Source organism: Rhinatrema bivittatum, chromosome 4, assembly GCF_901001135.1.
Source record: "Rhinatrema bivittatum chromosome 4, aRhiBiv1.1, whole genome shotgun sequence".
Taxonomy (NCBI): domain Eukaryota; kingdom Metazoa; phylum Chordata; class Amphibia; order Gymnophiona; family Rhinatrematidae; genus Rhinatrema; species Rhinatrema bivittatum.
This window is the reverse complement of record NC_042618.1, coordinates 257867634-257884851: the sequence shown is the minus strand read 5'-3', so window position 1 is coordinate 257884851 and position 17218 is coordinate 257867634. Positions and strand designations below refer to the sequence as shown.

The following is a 17218-nucleotide window of genomic DNA, read 5'->3' as shown; positions in this document are numbered from 1 at the left end:
AGACCATATTTGGGATGTGTTCTTGCACTACTTCACTGTTATCAAGTACTTGTTTATTCATATCTGGCCTTCCCCTTTACTGCTCTCATGTGTACATAGAAGGGTTTCTCTAACAACATGCAGGAAAAAAATTTGTATATCCACTTCAAAATTAGGTCCTTGGCTTTGCTGTACATCTCGGTCATTTCCTGTAAATGGGGTTTATGTTGGTTTCTGCTCCTTCTGTCAGTTGTGGATCACATAATTTGTCTCATTAAAGTGTACCCTCATCTCTTATGGGACATCAATACTCTATGGCAGGGGTCGAAAAACTAAGGCTTGAAGGCCACATCCGGCCCAAACGGCAATTTTTCCTGGCTCACCAAATACTTTTCTGCCTGTGGCCGAATTGGCCCCCAGAGCAAGGTTTACATTTGTTTTGTTGTTTTTAATTACATGCATTGTCATAAGCAGGAAGTGCTGATTGGGTCCCCAATCCTTGCCAGCCAGACAGGAAGTCTCACATAGTGACAAAGAAGAAAGTGTTAGTGGGACCCCCAACCCCCATCATCTAGTCAGGAAGTCTCCCACAGCAACAGGGCAGAAGGAAGTACTGGCGGGTCCCCAATCCTCGCCACCAGAAAAGAAGTGGTGATCAACCTCCCTTCCCTTGCCCAGCCTGCAGCAGGAGTCACGTTGAAGTGAACATCATCACTTCAACGTGACTCCTGCTGCCGCCCACACCAGGACCTGGTAGGCTGCCATGAAGCCCATCCTGCAGTGACCAAGAAGGAGAATGTGGTGGCCACCAGCAGATCCCATCCAGTTGGCAGCTGAAGAGCAAGAGAGGCCAGGCAGGATCCAGCAGGCTGCTCAAAGCACATCCCACAGTGGCCAATAAGAGGAGAACATGGTGGCTGCCAGTGTACCCCATCCCACTGGCAGCTGAAGAGCAAAAGAGGCTGGGCAGGCCATCACAGAGCCCACCCGATGGCAACTGAAGAGAGGGAGAATCAGCAGCTGTCAGAGGACCTCCACCCACTGGCAGCTGAAGAAGAGACCCAGGACCTGAGTGCCTGTGTAGGTGAGTGTGTATGTGTGTGTGAGAGAGCCTGGGTGAATGCATATGTGTGTGTGAACCACAGCCTGGGGTGCATGTGTGTATGAGAAAAACCCTGTGTTGTGTGAATGTGTGTGAGAGGGGGTGAGAGGAAGGAAAAGAAGTGTGAAGGGAGAGGGATGGAGAAGAAGGATGAGAAAGAGGAGGAAAGAAGAAAGCAAGAGTGTTATAGGTGATGTGAGTGGGAGAGAGTTTGCCAAAACTCAGGGCAGTGCAAGGGTATTAGGTGCCCTAGGCACCTTCAGCTTTGTGCCCCCCTGCCCCCCCACCCCCCCATGATGCTGCCGTGCACGGGCTGCCGCACTCTCTCCCACTCCTCCATGCGGAGGAAGCTGGAGCAAGATTGATTTATTTATTTATTTATTTATTTGAACATTTTATATACCGGCATTCGTTGTGGACATCATGTCGGTTTACAGTAAACAAAAAGGTTTGGAAAATTACATTTTAACAGGAAATTCAACTGGGAGGGGGGGTAACGACAGGCAGCTCAGAAAGACAGGTTAACTAAAACAAGGTCCTCGAGATGAGGAGATGGAGTATAACAAACATAGTTCCTCAATATGAGAAAAAAGGGGGTAGGCCTATTGTGGTCTGATGTGCTCACGCCACTTCCCACCTATGGTGGGAAGTGGCGTGAGCCGAGGTTCAGCCTGAGGGAGCCGCTGCAAAAGAGGAGGGGCCAGGTTATCTTACAGCTGAGAGAAGTGCTGGGTCGGGTAAGGACGGTTGGGTCTCTCACTTGGCTGCTGCCCCTGGGACCGTGGCGCCCTAGGCCTCCGCCTAGTTTACCTAGTGGTTCTGCCGGCCCTGCCAAAAATACATCTTCTTGCCATTCACCTCCTTCCCCCATCCCCAGCGGAGAGATACAGATGGTGAAGGAGGAGGAATTCAGATGGTAGGGTTGCCAACTTCCTAGGAATTATTTTTACCCTATCTGCCATACCTTTATGGGAACCCTGGCACCTACCTCCCCTTTTCCATAGCATTTCAAATCATTGAGAGGGACAGAATCCAAGGCCTGTCAGTGATTGGAAATCCCGCTCTCAGCCCTTCACTTAAAACGTTTGAGGACCCCTCTCTATGGAGATATCATGCACAGTCATCTGGAAAAGGGATGGAGGGGCAGATCTGAGCACATGCCAGCTGCTGACATTGTCTGCATTCCTGTTGAAAATGGGAGAATTTTTCTATTTTATCCTGGACGCACAGGCATGTAAACTGGCCCAAAACTGAACTCACAGCACTTCAGCTTCTCTCACAACAGAAAGCAGTCCTTTTCAAGAAGAGTTGCCAGCCATGTCTTCATTGCTCATTAACACAGGAATTTCAATTTGAACTGCAAGCATAGAAATCAGATACAAAAAAAAGGAATCCATAAGTAATTTATAGTCACTTCAATATAATATTACGAAAGAGATATTTGCTTTAATAATTTACATGTGCTTATACCTAGCAGTCCCTCATTACTCAAAACCCATATTACTTAAACAATTGTATAGTTTTACATATTTATAACAACATCATACTCAAATGATATCACCCCCTATAAAAAAGTCCAAAACCTGACAGCTGGCAGCTATTTGCCTCCTGGAAGCCAAAACTACAGGGGATGAATCAACCCCTAGTGAAGTGATAAACTGTTTTATATTCTGGGGGGGGGGGGGGGTTATTACCCTGCAGCAGATGCTACAAATAGCAATAATAATGGTAATAGTTTAATTATTATCTTGCCACTATCCCTTCCTCCGGTTGTTCTGCCTGGTAGAATGGCTGCAAGAGCTTTAATTTTCTACTCCTTTTGTTGATTGTGGTTTTGTGAGCAGGGTGCTGATCTGGTGGTGGGCATTGTATTTGTTTGTAGCGTGGCACAGAATTCATGTGCTGCTAGCTGCAGAAAGTGATATCGGAATGGTCCTAAAAGGTTAGATAAGAGTATAAACAAATCAGCAGCTCTAAGCTGAGCATGTCACATTTCGGCCTGTTAGGGATGCACATAAAAACAATTTGCAAAAAGTTATCAAATGCCTGGAAATTAACAGATGTCTAAACTTGAGGTTCCCTTTGAGCTTGAGGCCCAAGCCAAATATCCCTCCTGGCCCCCTCAACTCTATCTCAGAGAAGGAGTAAGCCTGGCCAACATTTCATTTGCCCATACACCTCATATTGGGGTGATTTTACGATTGTGTAGGGTCTAGGGCAAATCAATCAAAGCAGGCCTTCTCTGAGACTGAAGAATTTTCTCTCATTTTGTGTATATGGGAAAAATGCTTAGAAACTAGGGCACTAAAATTGTAAGACATTTTGGGTAGGGATAGTATAATAAATTGCATTATATATATATATCCAAGTGACAAAGAAAACATACAGAGGTCAATAATATTCAAAAGACATTTAGATGGATAATTGAAAAGTTATCCATCTAAATGGTTTACCCGGGTATATTCAGCACTTATCCGGCTAAATCCTGAGTAACTATTTAATTGCTAGAATTTAACCAGATACATTAGGGGCATTCTGGGGGCAGGCAGGAGGTGATTGGGGGGGGGGGGAGGAAGCAGAGTTAGCCAGATAGCTTAGCTGCTAAATATTGCCCCCACAGAATATAACATATCACATCTGCATTTTACCATCTTTATGTAGAATATGCTAAGCTGTGTACATGGCAGCCAAAAATAACATGGCACCATCCATCAGCCTCTCCTCTGCTGCCCTCTCCCCTTTCCCCTGGCAGTAAAACTCCCAACAGAGCCTCACATTGATTGCTGGGAGCATGAGCTGTATCCACTCAGAGGTTTAAGAGTGAAGGTGGCAGCATAGCTGCCAATGCCATCACTCTCTTCCAGTGCTGACACCCTCCTAGTATGAACAAACTGTAACTGTAAAGTGATGCATATAGGGAAAAATAACCCTTGTTGTAGTTGTGCAATGTTAGGTTCTATCTTAGGAGTTACCACCCAGGAAAGAGATCTAGGTGTCATAGTGGATAATACATTGAAATTGTCAGCTCAATGTGCTGTGATGATCAAAAAACAAACCGAATGTTGTGAATTATTAAGAAGGGAATAGCAAATAGAATGATGGATGCATAAAGCCTCTTTGTTGCGAGCGCAGAAGGGCGGTCGCTTGCTCTAGGGGGATTCTAAACCCTTGGGCTATGGTGTGGCTCAGGGAGGAGCCCCAAGACACATGCCGTGGGAGGTGAGAGTGTTCAGGCATGGGCTGGAGCTGGGATAAGGCTGGACTGGGATCAAGGCATGGAACATTGAGGAACTGAAGCAAGGCAGCTCAGACCTCCACTGGACCTGTACGCACCGGTAAGACCCAGCAACGCAATGCTGGTCCCAAGAGTAGCCCTCCAGCCACTCGGTAGCCCTTCCAGACCTGCTGCTTAGGAACAACGAGTGCATGAGGCCAGATGGAGGCTGAGAGCAGAAACAAAACGAGACATCTAACTCTGGAACTTGGAAGACTTAGACGAGGGTTCGAGGAACTTGGAAGACTCAGACAAGGTTTCAGGATACTTAGAAGACTCGGACAAGGATCCAGGATACTTGGAAGACTCAGGCGAGGATTCAGGATTCAGGCACTAGTACAGGGTGAGTACTGCATCGCAGCGCGCCCTACACAGCATCCCATGGCTGGTCGCGGACCACGCTGAAAGCAAATCAGACTCCAGGTGAGAAAGTGAAGACTAGGAACCGGAAACATGTCGAAGATTCAGGAGAGGCCTGCACCGAGGCTCGCCCTACACAGTCCCCGTGGCTGGTTGCGGACCACACTGAAGCAGAGCAGGTTCTGGCTTGAGTCTAGGGCATGGACAGAAGAAGGAACAAGGTATTCCAAAGACTGGGAACAAGATTCAAGACTCAGGATTTAAGACTCAGGATTCAAGACTTGGAACTCGGATTCAGGAACAGACCTCGGCATTAAAAACAAGGGCCTTCCGGAGACTTGCGCTGCAGACGTGAAGACAGGCCTTGTGCTATGAAGCGCCCAATACAGCCCCCCATGGGCTGGTCACGGACCATGACGGTGGCACACCAGGAAAGGTAGACAAGCAGGAAACCTGGAAGCAAGACGAAGAGCCGAAGACGAGGACATCAGGACCGGAATGCGAAACATCAGGAACGTCAGGAACATGGAATATCAGGAACATCAGGACATGGAACATCAGGACACCGAAGAGATGACAAAGGAGATCCAACGAGGAACAGGACCAGGAACATCAGACGAAGGAGACCGGGAACATCAGGAACATCTGGAACATCAAACGAAGAGCCATCTAGACATGAGGACCTTGACCAGAGAAGAGATGCATGGACGACCATGGAGATCTGATTTGAAGGCCCCGAGGAAGTGGAAGAGAGACCTTTTATGGGGCTGGAGAAGAAGCAGGCTAATGATGTCATCCATTGGGGTCGCGGGGCATTTCCCACCACTGGCCCTTTAAATATTGTGAAGGGGCATGCACACACGCTTAGAGGCCCAGGGACAGGCAGGAGCAGGCATCAGTGGCGTTGCTGCTGCGAAGGTGCAGTCGGCAGCGGCACCAGGGCCATGAAGAAGACGAAGACGATGGCGGCTTCCTAGCTGCTTAAGGAGGCAGAGTCTATGGTGGTGGCACTCCTGCCGCGAAGAGCAAGGCCTCAGAGTCATCAGCGTCCCAGGCCGCGGGGAGCAGCAGGAAGGTGGCTCCCCGCTGGAAGAGGCAGCATTGGCAGCGGCGGTCCGGGCGGCACAGACTGCAAAGAAGGAGCGGCGTCGGGCTGGGGAATAGTCGGGCACAGGTGCAGGTGAGAGGTTGCTCGTGGGATGAGCTCCGCGAGCAGCATCAAAATACTCTGTATTGCTCCATGGTGAGACCGCATTTTGAATACTGTGGGTAATTCTGGTCACCATATCTCAAAAAAGATATAGTTGCACTGGAGAACGTGCAGAGAAGGGTGACCAAAATAAATGGCATGGAATGGCTGTCCTATGAGGAAAGGCTAAAGAAGCTAGGGCTGTTTAGTTTGGGGAAGAGACGACTAAGGGGGGGATATGATAGAGGTCTACAAAATCATGAAAGGACTTGATCAAGTTAATGTAATTCGATTACTCTTTCCGATAATAGAAGGATTAGGGGGCACTCCATCAAGTTAGCAAGTAGCTCATTTAAAACAAATCGAAGAAAATTCTTTTTCACTCAGCATATAGTTAAGCTGTGGAATTCATTGCCAGAGGATGTGGTTACAGCAGTTAGTGAGGCTGAGTTTAAAAAAGGTTTGGATAAGTTCCTAGAGGAAAAATCCATTAGCTGCTATTAATTATTAAGCAAGAGTAGCTTGAGATTTATTTAATGTTTGGATACTTGCCAAGTACTTGTGACTTGGATTAGCCACTGTTGGAAACAGGATACTGGGCTTGATGGACCCTTGGTCTGACCCAGTATGGCAATTCTTACATTCCTATGACTGGATTACTATTGACTACTGTTCTGCCCAAGCTGAAAAGGGGGGCAAGGATTTGAGTAATTTGCAACAGAGATCGGATGATCATTCCTTCACACCAAGCAAATGGCCAGAGAGGGAGTCCCTTACCTGAGTATGTTCAATGTGGATGGGGAGAAGTTGCAGTTGGAGTGTGCCATTGATCAGACACCTGTAAGGCAGCCAGAGACAACGTAAGGGGACCCGGTTATACCGCCAGACACATGATGGATTTAGCTGTGTTGTTAGTGGGCAGCCTAGCTGGGACTGTTTCCAGTTCCAGGCGAGCGCTTCCACCTACTGGCAATAGTGGCTCCAGCACAATGCTCCCTTCTTTCTATTTAATCTTTATTTATTCTTCGAATTTATTATCCACCTTTATGAATACAAAATTCACCCAAGGCTGGGCATTGGTGATTTGGCTCTGGTAATGAACACCCTGGGCTTCATGCTGGTGGAATTTTGCTGCCCCCCAAATGTTGACGCTCTAGACAACTGCCTAGTTCACCTAATGGATGCACTGGCCCTGAGCTTAGTTTACAAGGTGGGGGCCCGAACTTTGGCAAAGATGACTGCCGGCATTCTTCAGTGCATAACTGATGGCCCTCCCCATCCTATGGTGGTAGCAAATAGGTGAAAGTTGATATGGTTGCTGAGAATTTCATGGTTTAGCTATGGTTTTGCATTAAGTACTATATTTTTAAATTAGAGCTGCAGACTTTGCTTTTTTATACAGTAATGTTGGTGTATTCAGTTTTAACTGTATCACATGCATAAGCTGGGGGAAGGGGTTCTGGTTGCCTATATTATGGAAAACTCAGTAAACCCAAATACAGATGCACCAAATCTCACATAACAAAAGTCAAATTTATCCATGGCTTTCTGCCACTCTCTGCCTGTGAGGACGTTTGCTTGCAGATCAAGTTCTGTGTGTTTTTTGTGAGATTGTTATTTTTCATTTTATGAAAGGTTTTTATTTGTTTTCTGAGTCCTCCTAGATATTTTCTTTGCTCACACTATAACTTATCTATCCTTTTAAAAAGGTGCACATTCTAGACAGCCATTGATCTTTGTCATGATCTAAAGACAAAACTGTGCTGGAAAAAAGAATTTGAGCTATTGCCTAGCAAGAGACATATTTCAGGCTGAAAGTCAACAAACCAATAGAATGTTTGCTCTCCTATTACCTCTTTTTATTGCAATACCTCGGACTATATAGTAGTTTTGGAATCATTACCTCTAGCTGTGAGTTTCAAAATTCTTTTGAACCCTGATTCTTCTGTAAATTATCTTTTGCTATGATACAAAGAAAAACTGGTCAGTCTACCTACTTTCTGTTCATTATCTATCACACTTTATCATTTATCAACAGATATGTAACAGTGCCATGTGCTCTGTAGCAGAGGGGAATGAAACAGAGGCATGGAAGCATAGTATACATTGCAATAGCTCCTTTAACCACTAAGTACTAGTGGTCATATGTATGGGTAGTCCATTTCTGTATATCACCCCTTAGAGGTCTAAATGTACATTCACTGCAATATTTCTTTATTATGCCCTTAATATAATGCATCCAGTTTTGACTCCTAATCACAAAAGTGTGCATCTGACTGTTTAAATTAAATTCTGTTTATTACATTTTTACAATTAAACCTCAAGCAAACATATTTCTTTCTTAAAATGCCTTTTTCTTTTGCTCTTTATTCTTCATTATAAAAGTGTACACATTGAGACATTTCTTAATTTCCTATGAATGTTTTTTTTAGTGTAATTTGATTTCTAAAAAGCTGATGAACATTTAAAATGGAACCTGCCCCTTCCTCTGCATATACTATGTCACAAGGCTTCATAGAATACCTTCAATACTATCATTTTGCATTCTAGAGTATCTTACAAACAAGTACTGTATACAGGCATAAAACATTACATCAGGTCTTAATAATCTAGGGGAAATGTGGCCTAGAGGTTACATCATTGAACTGGGAGACAACAGAAATCCTGACCACATGCTTGAGTCTCCCAGATCCCTCTAGCTTTCAGTGTGACCCTGTGTCTGAGTTTACCCATGTGTAACCTGATAGATATAATAATTTTGTAATATAGCTACATAGTGGATGTCATATGAAAAGAACCATTAACCTGCCAAATCTTCTCAGTTGCCTCTTTTATGGTTAAAAAAAAAAAAGTGATGCATAAATCTACCTTAATTATTTTTTCGTGATGTGTATGCTGTTGTAATATAGATTGAACATTTCTCCTCATCCAAGAAAAAAGATTGACTGCATGAAGCCTGAATTGTAATATTGGCCCCTGACAGATCTCCTCATTGTGTAACTCTGCCCCATCTGCCTTCAAAACTCCACACCTGACCTCAAACTGCTTCTAAGGGAGCATTTAACCCTGCACCCTACCCATATCTGCATTCCCAAAGACAAAAAAGTGCCCTTGGGTAAAAGCAGATTGAATAAGACCCTAATCACAGGGAACTGGGCACTTTTTCAGGGGTCAGGGATCAGAGACAAAAGAATGTGTTAAACTGCTGTTTACACATGACTGGAAAAGTCAGTTGGAGCCTGTAAAAGAATATCTAAAGGAAAAAAGACTCCAAATGGTATGCCAATTATTTGATTTTCACTAGGAAGGGAAAACTGGACTGATCCTGTTGATGTCCTGGAGATCGGCTGATACTGGGTGTAGTGCATTTGAGCACCTGCTGTGAATTTGGTGTTAATTGCTCCTATTCACTGAATAGCAGGAGGAGCACTTAATACTGTATTTGCAAATCCCACCCTACTGGTGCTGCAAAGTTGCATTTTATGCACCACATATTTTTATGGTATAAAGGAAAGATAATCTCAAAAGACAGTCCTGGCACAAGATGCATACATAGCAGTACATATATTACTGGACATAAAGTGAACACATAGGGGGTACTTCCTAAAATGTGTCACCTGATGCTGAGAAAGGGATCTTGATGGGTTTTAATTTACATCTTAAACAATGTATTTTCTCCACCCAAGGACTTTGTGTGTGTGTTCTGTTGTCTTGGTCATTTTAGAAATACAGAGCCCAGCCCAGTGGCTTGGTAGCTGCATTGTGTACTACCATACAGAGGGATCTGGGTTTGATTCCACAACCACTTAGGGGAAAAGAGCTATAATAATCTTGCAAAAGCAACACCTAAATTTAAGGCAAACAATATTGTCTCTAATTTTTGAAAGACTACATGTACAAACATTTTCTTTTGGGCAACTTTTTATAAGCTGCATTCAAACTTGTGTGCTATGTGCCAGTATAATGCAAATAATATGGGTATTTTTTGTGCACTGACTGCAACTGTAATGACTGAATTATAGTAAGTTGGGAGGGAGGCAATATAGAATAGAGGAGAACACTCCAGGTAGTTGCAAATGAAGGCTCAGGGTGCCAGATCCCAGCGCTGCTGCCAATTGAGCTAGAAGCCCAAAAGATCAGGAGGAAACTGCCAGGTTCCAAACAAAAAGAAATGATGGAAAACACAAGCAGTGTTAGAACAAGAAAGGATGCCTAGTAAATTAGTCTGAAATTCAAAGTATACACAGTAACAAAGATGGTTTATTTTTGTCTCTTTTTCTGGATGTCTCATATTTCAGTGTCTTCATAATGCTCTTTCTCCCCTTAAAAAATCACATTAGTGTGGGTTTAGTAGTGTCCTTTTGCGGGTTCTGCTACTTTGTGGGTTCTGTTTGTTCCCTTGTAACTGTATGGTCTTGGTCTTTTGTAGGTTGGTACTATGTAAATGCCTTGTTGATGAGGCTATTAGCTATTTAAACACCCCCCCCCCCCCCCCCCATGTAAAAAAATAACCGTGCGCACGATGCGCATAGTTTAACCCTTAAAAATTAACGCCAGCCCCAGAGCTGGCTTTAAGTTTGGAGGAGCCCCCAAAGTTGATTAGAAAAGCAGAAAATACTGCTTTTCGGTGGTTTCTCCTACTTAATATCGCGTCGATATCCAATTCGGCATTACCTGCATACCTCGCTGACTTTATGGTTCACAGGAATAAATGGATAGTATGCGTGTGTTTTTAATAATGAGTTAGGCGCATACTATCCATTTTTATCCATGTACTATAAAGTCGGCAAGGTATGCGGGTTCCGCCAAAACGGATGTAATAATTAATGCACATCCCTAATAAACCTTGCTTTAGGGCTTCACACATGGGAATACTGTATAATAGCTGAGCACTTCTCAGACTGTCATACAAGTAACATTGCAGTTTACTGAGTTATTACTGCGGTTTATGTCATACATTATGAGGAATTTTGTTTGATACTGATGCTCTCCTCCCCCTCAAGTATTTACATTATTTACATATGAAAACCATGATAGTATGGCAAAATGGAAACCTGAGGCAAAACGGTAGAGGATAAACTGTAGTGCATTGTTCCTTCTTTGGGCTTCCCTTTCGAAGCTCTCAGGTAGATCAGGTACCAAAATTAGTAGCCACAGATTCCATCCCAGTGTCTACATTTGTTAAATATTAGAATTTGCAAGTACATTATAATTCTGTTTGCAAGAAAGTAGTTGTAGGAATGCTAATTATCATTAACATAAGAAGGAGTAGCTTCTTCTACAGTAAATGCAGCCCTAATTGATAGAGCTGGGAGGATGCCAACTCTCTCGTTTTGCTTTCCCTTATTTTTCCCTTTCTTCCTATTAATCTAATTTTGCCATCACTGCTCAATACTTACAAAAAAAAGTCTGTTATTGTATACTGCAAACATCTGTATTACATTGACAATCAGAATCAAACATTTGCTGTAAGGATGTTCTGGGAAAAGACAGAATGGTTTCTTAACATTTTCCCTGACCATTCTCCTTGCTAAGAAGCAGGCAGAAGCTCTGGCTATTAAGAGCAATTCTAGGTTATTTGATGCATGCTCTTATGAGGAGATGAGGACAACAAAGAACTGAAGTGTATATATTATGGTCCAAAATTTGTGTAACTGTTACTCTTGGACTACACTATACACCAACCATTCTACATAATCCTACAGAAGCAACGGTTTAAAGATCTCAACAAAAGCAGATGTTCAGAAAATATATTACTTATGGAGTGCTACCAGTGAATAATAGGAAGTACAGAATATATCACACAGCATCCCTGACCCAAAATAATCTTCAGTCTAAACTAGAGCAGAGAGATTAAAATGACTTTGTTCAACAGCACAGGGTGAGAGTTGGCACAGAGCAGGTGCAACCATATTTGGTGCCCTAGGCAAACCTCTGGTCATTCATTTCCCCCTCCTCCCCCCAGCTTCTAGCTGTAGGCTCCAGCTCAGCGCTCCTTCGGTGGTATCAGCTCTGGTGCAGCACCACTCAGGACCTCATGCTGGCAGGATTCTGGCACCCCCAAAACTTGGTGCTCTAGGCCTAGTTTGCCTAATGGAAACAGAGAAGCATTGGCCCTAGCTGGCAGTGGATGTTGGTTCTAGGCCTCTGCTATACTAGCAGTGCAAACCACAACATAATATTCAATAGGTTGAAAAATGCCACAGAGTACATGTTCATGTTCTTCTGCCCTGATTCCTAGTGCAATTTGCATTACTGCAGATTGAAATATAGCAGTTTATCTTCTTGTACCATTGCTTCTCCATGTGACCTCTAGTATATACCCCATGAAAGAACAGGCCAGAATATATTTGTCCTCAAAAAGTTTCTTGAAGGTTGATCAGTGCCATTACATTAGTTTTCAGGTTTAGATTTTTGTCTCCAATTCACCCAGATGCAGATATTACAGTAAAATAGTAAATGTCGGTAGATAAAGACCAAAATTGACCATCCGGACTGCCCAGTGGAGATTCATACATTTTGGGTAGATGTGCATACAGATTCCTATATGCAACCCTACACCAACTCCCCTTCCTCATTGTCTTCTACCTGACCTCTTAATCTCTCTGCTTCACTCCACCACTGCCCACTATATCCAACCCAAGGATGCCCAAAATCTGACAATGTCTCAAACCTCAGCCAGGTCAGAGTACAATAATATCCTGGTGTCCACTAAGATCTTATAGTAAATTTAGTGGAGTGGACCTCATGGGGTTTATGTTGCTTTGAGATTGAAGGTGGATGTGTTAAGTTCTCTGTGGAAATAAAAATACTTTAAAAGAATTGACTAGACTGGGACTATGATTATAAAACAGAAGTAGTGATTTACTCACTTATTATGTCCTTCTGCAACACCTTCTATTTTTTTGATAGATTTTGACTACCACTTCTTTGTCTTTATGTTATTGTGTGGTTGGTTTTCCCTCAATTAAGGGCCTAATTTATTTATTTATTTATTTGATGAGTTTTATATACCGTTATTCGGTAGAGCCATCCTAACGGTTTACAAAGTGAACATTTTTCTTAGCAGTGTTGAAACATTATAGCAATTTGAGCATATACAGAAATAATTGTTTATTTAAAATAGTTCTTACACTCTCTTTTGCAAATAGCACTCAGGGCATGGAATTACAAAATTAAATCAACATGCAGGACATAGACCAATAGACATTAACATCTCCAAAATGCCTACCTATTTATAACAATCAGGACTAGAGAATAGTAATCTATTTCTCACAAGCAATTCTCCAAACTTGCCCCAACTTTTCCATAAAATGCCACTACCCATAACCTCTACAATCCAATCTCCATTTCCTATTTATTCCAGTATTCACCTTCCCCACTGACAAGTATCCTAAGAATCCCCCCTGATCTCTAACTCCTGAACTCATTTGGCTAACTGAGATTACATCTGCCTACCTAATACACGCATTTTGAAATAGTCACATTTCTCTGGAAGGCCATACATTTTCCAAAGGAGTTTGTTCCACAAACACTGGGGTGATGCAGGAGAATGCTCTCCTTCGCACTGCCTCATGCCTGCCCTCCTGAACTGATGGGACAGACAACAAACAGTCTCCTTGGGATCACAATGGATTGGTCGGAATTTTGGGGCTTATTCACTGCCACAGATATCCTGGACCGTACTGTCAAGGACTTAAAGGTCAAGCATAGTACCTTGAACTACATCCAGCTCTGGATTGTGAGCCAATGTAACTTTTTCAAATAGGGTGACATCTTCTGTTAGATCACAGTGCTCCAGCAAGTGCACTGGCATGTTTTGGACTGATTGCAAATGACCGATTTCCTTCACTGACAAGCCAACATACAGCACATTGCAATAATCCAAATATGGTGTACCTGCAGCGGGTATTATGATAGCCAGCTCCTTCCTGTTAAATCATAGCTTAAGCTTCCAAATCCCTCATAGCCGACAAAATACACTGCTGGTAACTGTATATATTTGGGAATTAAGTTTGCCTCTAGATAAACCCCCAGGTTACGGACCTCCTTTTTCATAGAAAATGGAACCGCGTTCCTTTGCAACTCAATCCAGTTTCCTGATTCTTGTTGATTCCATGAACTTCTGTTTTATTTGGGTTTAATTTTAGCTTATTTGCTGAAAACCAATTGCATAATGCATCAAGATATACATTTAATCTGTCAAATATCGAGACCCCCTCTGCACCAAGGGATATATATATATATATACACAACTGGACATCATCCATGTACATGTGGAAATCAGTTCCAAACTGCCCAATCAGATCTCACTAAGCTTTTTCCACCATAGACAGAATGAGGAAAAAGCCTTAGTAAATCAGGCTTTAATATTCTTTACCATTGGAACAGGCCAGAATACATTTGCCCTCAAAATATTTTTCCAATAATGTTTTCTTTTTCCTGGATGCATATTGTAAGATATGCAGTGCTATTTCTGGCAAACTAATATAAGCCTTTACTGCACACTCACATTAAGTTTTTACCTGTTTTGCCATAATATTAAATGCATATAGCAAAAAAAGCAGTGCATGCTGGACCAGCAGTCCATGCCTGTGTCCTATGTTTATCTTTTGCTGAGATTCTCTGTGAAATAATATTAATACTAATAATACCCTAAATGTTATTAATCCGGTTACTGAGAATATGATGTGTTGCAAATGCAAAACTCATATAAGCAATCAGAAAGCTGTATTGTATTTGCCCCAATGTGCACAACATAGTCCCAGGAGTCTCTTGAGTATGTAACAAATGATTTCTAGGCAGGAATACTTGAATTCTACTAGCTATACCTGACAAGCTGAGATTTCACCTCATTATTAGCTATAGACCCCTCCCACTTCTTAAGAGAAGTAAATCTCCCAGTTGAGCAGTTTGTTTCCTCAGTTTGCCAAGTTAGCTATTAGCACTACACACACTCCACCATGAGGCTGATCTTCCTTACCTGCTTCCTTGGTGCGCTTGGAACAGGATGGGCTGTCCCATTTTCCTCCTTAAACAAAACCAGTAAGTAGTATGCGTTTATTTCCCACCTCTGGAGACTATGTCAGTAATATATTTTAATTTTTTGATTGTAGCATTATGAGGAAAATAAAAATGATTAACATTGTTTTATCATAGAAATAGATCTAGTAGATACAGTGAACACTAAAACAGTGGTTCTATTTTATATTATTGATTGGCCTGCCAGAACAGATGCAGTTGTTAGACTGTGTAATATTGATCATGTGCATTTTTTCATAGCAGGATTTATTATTCTGTATGATAACTGCCACATGTAAAATCAAAGACTATTTAGTGAACATTTTCATTCTGTAAAATATGTGTTGTATGCTTCTGGATTTTATTTAAAATGTTGCAAAATATTAATTCTATTTACTGTATTTAAAATGACAAAAACCAACCTTTATAGCATGTATATTAACATACAGAGCCAGAGAAAGTTTAATAACAATTCTAACAGATCTACCTATAGCACTTCTGCAGTCATATTGTTCTATTTCATTTTCAAATCAGCCTTACAATATTCCAAATTAGATAAAGTGAGAGTTCTGATTGTGACTGAGTAATAATTGCATATTATATCTGTAAAATCCTTTGGATTAAAGCAGTGTGTAGATAAGGTATCATTTATTACAAATTATTATTCTATCCTTATGAGATAGGGATGCCTCTTTTACAACTGGCAGACAGAAGGTCATGGCACTGCTTATACTGAACTTGTTAGTTCCCTGCAGCATTTATAGATTTCCATGTGCTAGGAAAACAGTCTGTTATTAAAATGCACTGGCATCTAGTTCATTTGGAGTAGAATTTAATAAGTCAGTTCCACCTTCCATACTGGTCCCAAGAAAAAGTGGAGTTTCGTAGGCTGTGATATCTTTAAATGGACCAAGAGAAAAAATATGTATAGGTCATGAGTTTTGGAGGCCACACAGGTCCTATCTTGGCTAGGATTTAATAAAACAGTTATTTACATACCTTAAGAATGTCTTAATTATTTATGGATAAAAAAATCTGAAATGAGCTATGCATAATATGTACAAAACAAAGTTGCATGCCTCCCAACCGCTATAACATTTTCTTTTCATATCTCATTTAAAAAGCAACATAACTGCAAAATTTATGCTGGAAAAGGTCAGAGACCATCCTGTGCCTGAAAATGCATACAATTAGCAGATCGAGAATTAACATCTAATAGGAGTTTTAAGTAGAATAGTGACCTGAATTTGATTGTTCAAATGAAGGCTCTTAATTGTTGCCATGTAGTTCGAACTTACATATCTAAAACTTAATTTTGAGTACCAGCAATTTTGTTTGGATAAGGTTTCATCAGAAATGTGGAAAAATATTTAAAACATGCTGGTAAATGGCTTGCTGTATCTTTGGATCTTAGCATTTTGGGTCACTGGTTCTATTGAAAGCTTGCATGTGATGTTTTGGTTGAAACAAATGAACTCTTATTATCTTCTTGTTGTTTTTTTTTTTCCCATGCTTTTCTCACTCCAGCATTTCAGTTCTTTCCAGTCGACAACAACATTTTAGGAAAGATAATGGGCAATTCTTTCCTTGTTAACATTCCAAGTTGTCTTGCTGGCACAGGCTACAGAGCCACCACAATTAAAGTAGCAGTTGCAAGTATTGATCAACCAGGTATGGATGTTTTGTTGATCTCGTCTAATTATTTATTGATGTGAATGCAATCTAAGTTGGTCACGGGCGGTCAGAATCATTATTTAGAATCAGTGGCTCCCACGTGGAAGCATAAACCTTAAAATTACAAGAGGCCAATTTAAATATTATTGATCAAAGATTTTTGCCCATGCAGAAGGATTTTATATACTGAAAATAACTATAATCACTCAGTGGAAAAGGTCATTTTGACCTTTTCAAACATGTAAAGCCCTTCTTCAAGTGAACTGTGCATTTTCTGAAAGTGGCTGAGTCAGCAGTATAACATTTTCGACACAAGTGCTATCTTGAAGGCCTCCCTCAGCAAACAAAGCCAATAGACCAAGGCTTTCCAAACTTGTCTATTGATGCCATATCAGTCACATCAGCAGGATATCCATAATGAACATGTAAGAGATACATGGGTTTCTAATTATGCACATTTTTCTTTCTGTAGTAGGCCATAGAATTGTAAAAAGCTTTTCTCCAGGGGTGGTTCTATCATGTCTATCATGAGGCAGGGTGAGGCGGTGGCCTCAGGCGGCAGAATTTTGAAGCGGCAAAAAGTGCCCCTCCAAAACACCTCTACCGCAGCCGCCGCCTC

At 41.8% G+C, this 17218-nt stretch overlaps 1 long non-coding RNA gene across 3 annotated transcripts in view; it reads right to left on the bottom strand.

The window, feature by feature from the left end:
- Positions 1–1512: 1512 nt before the first annotated feature.
- The window catches only part of LOC115090667, a 48787-nt gene continuing 33081 nt past the window's right edge, over positions 1513–17218 (bottom strand). For all 3 annotated transcript variants that reach the window (XR_003856462.1, XR_003856463.1, XR_003856464.1), the window contains exons 5-6: positions 7808–7866; positions 1513–2438 (exon numbers count right to left, since the gene is read on the bottom strand). This is a non-coding gene — a long non-coding RNA (uncharacterized LOC115090667). The remainder of the gene's footprint in view (positions 2439–7807; positions 7867–17218) is intronic.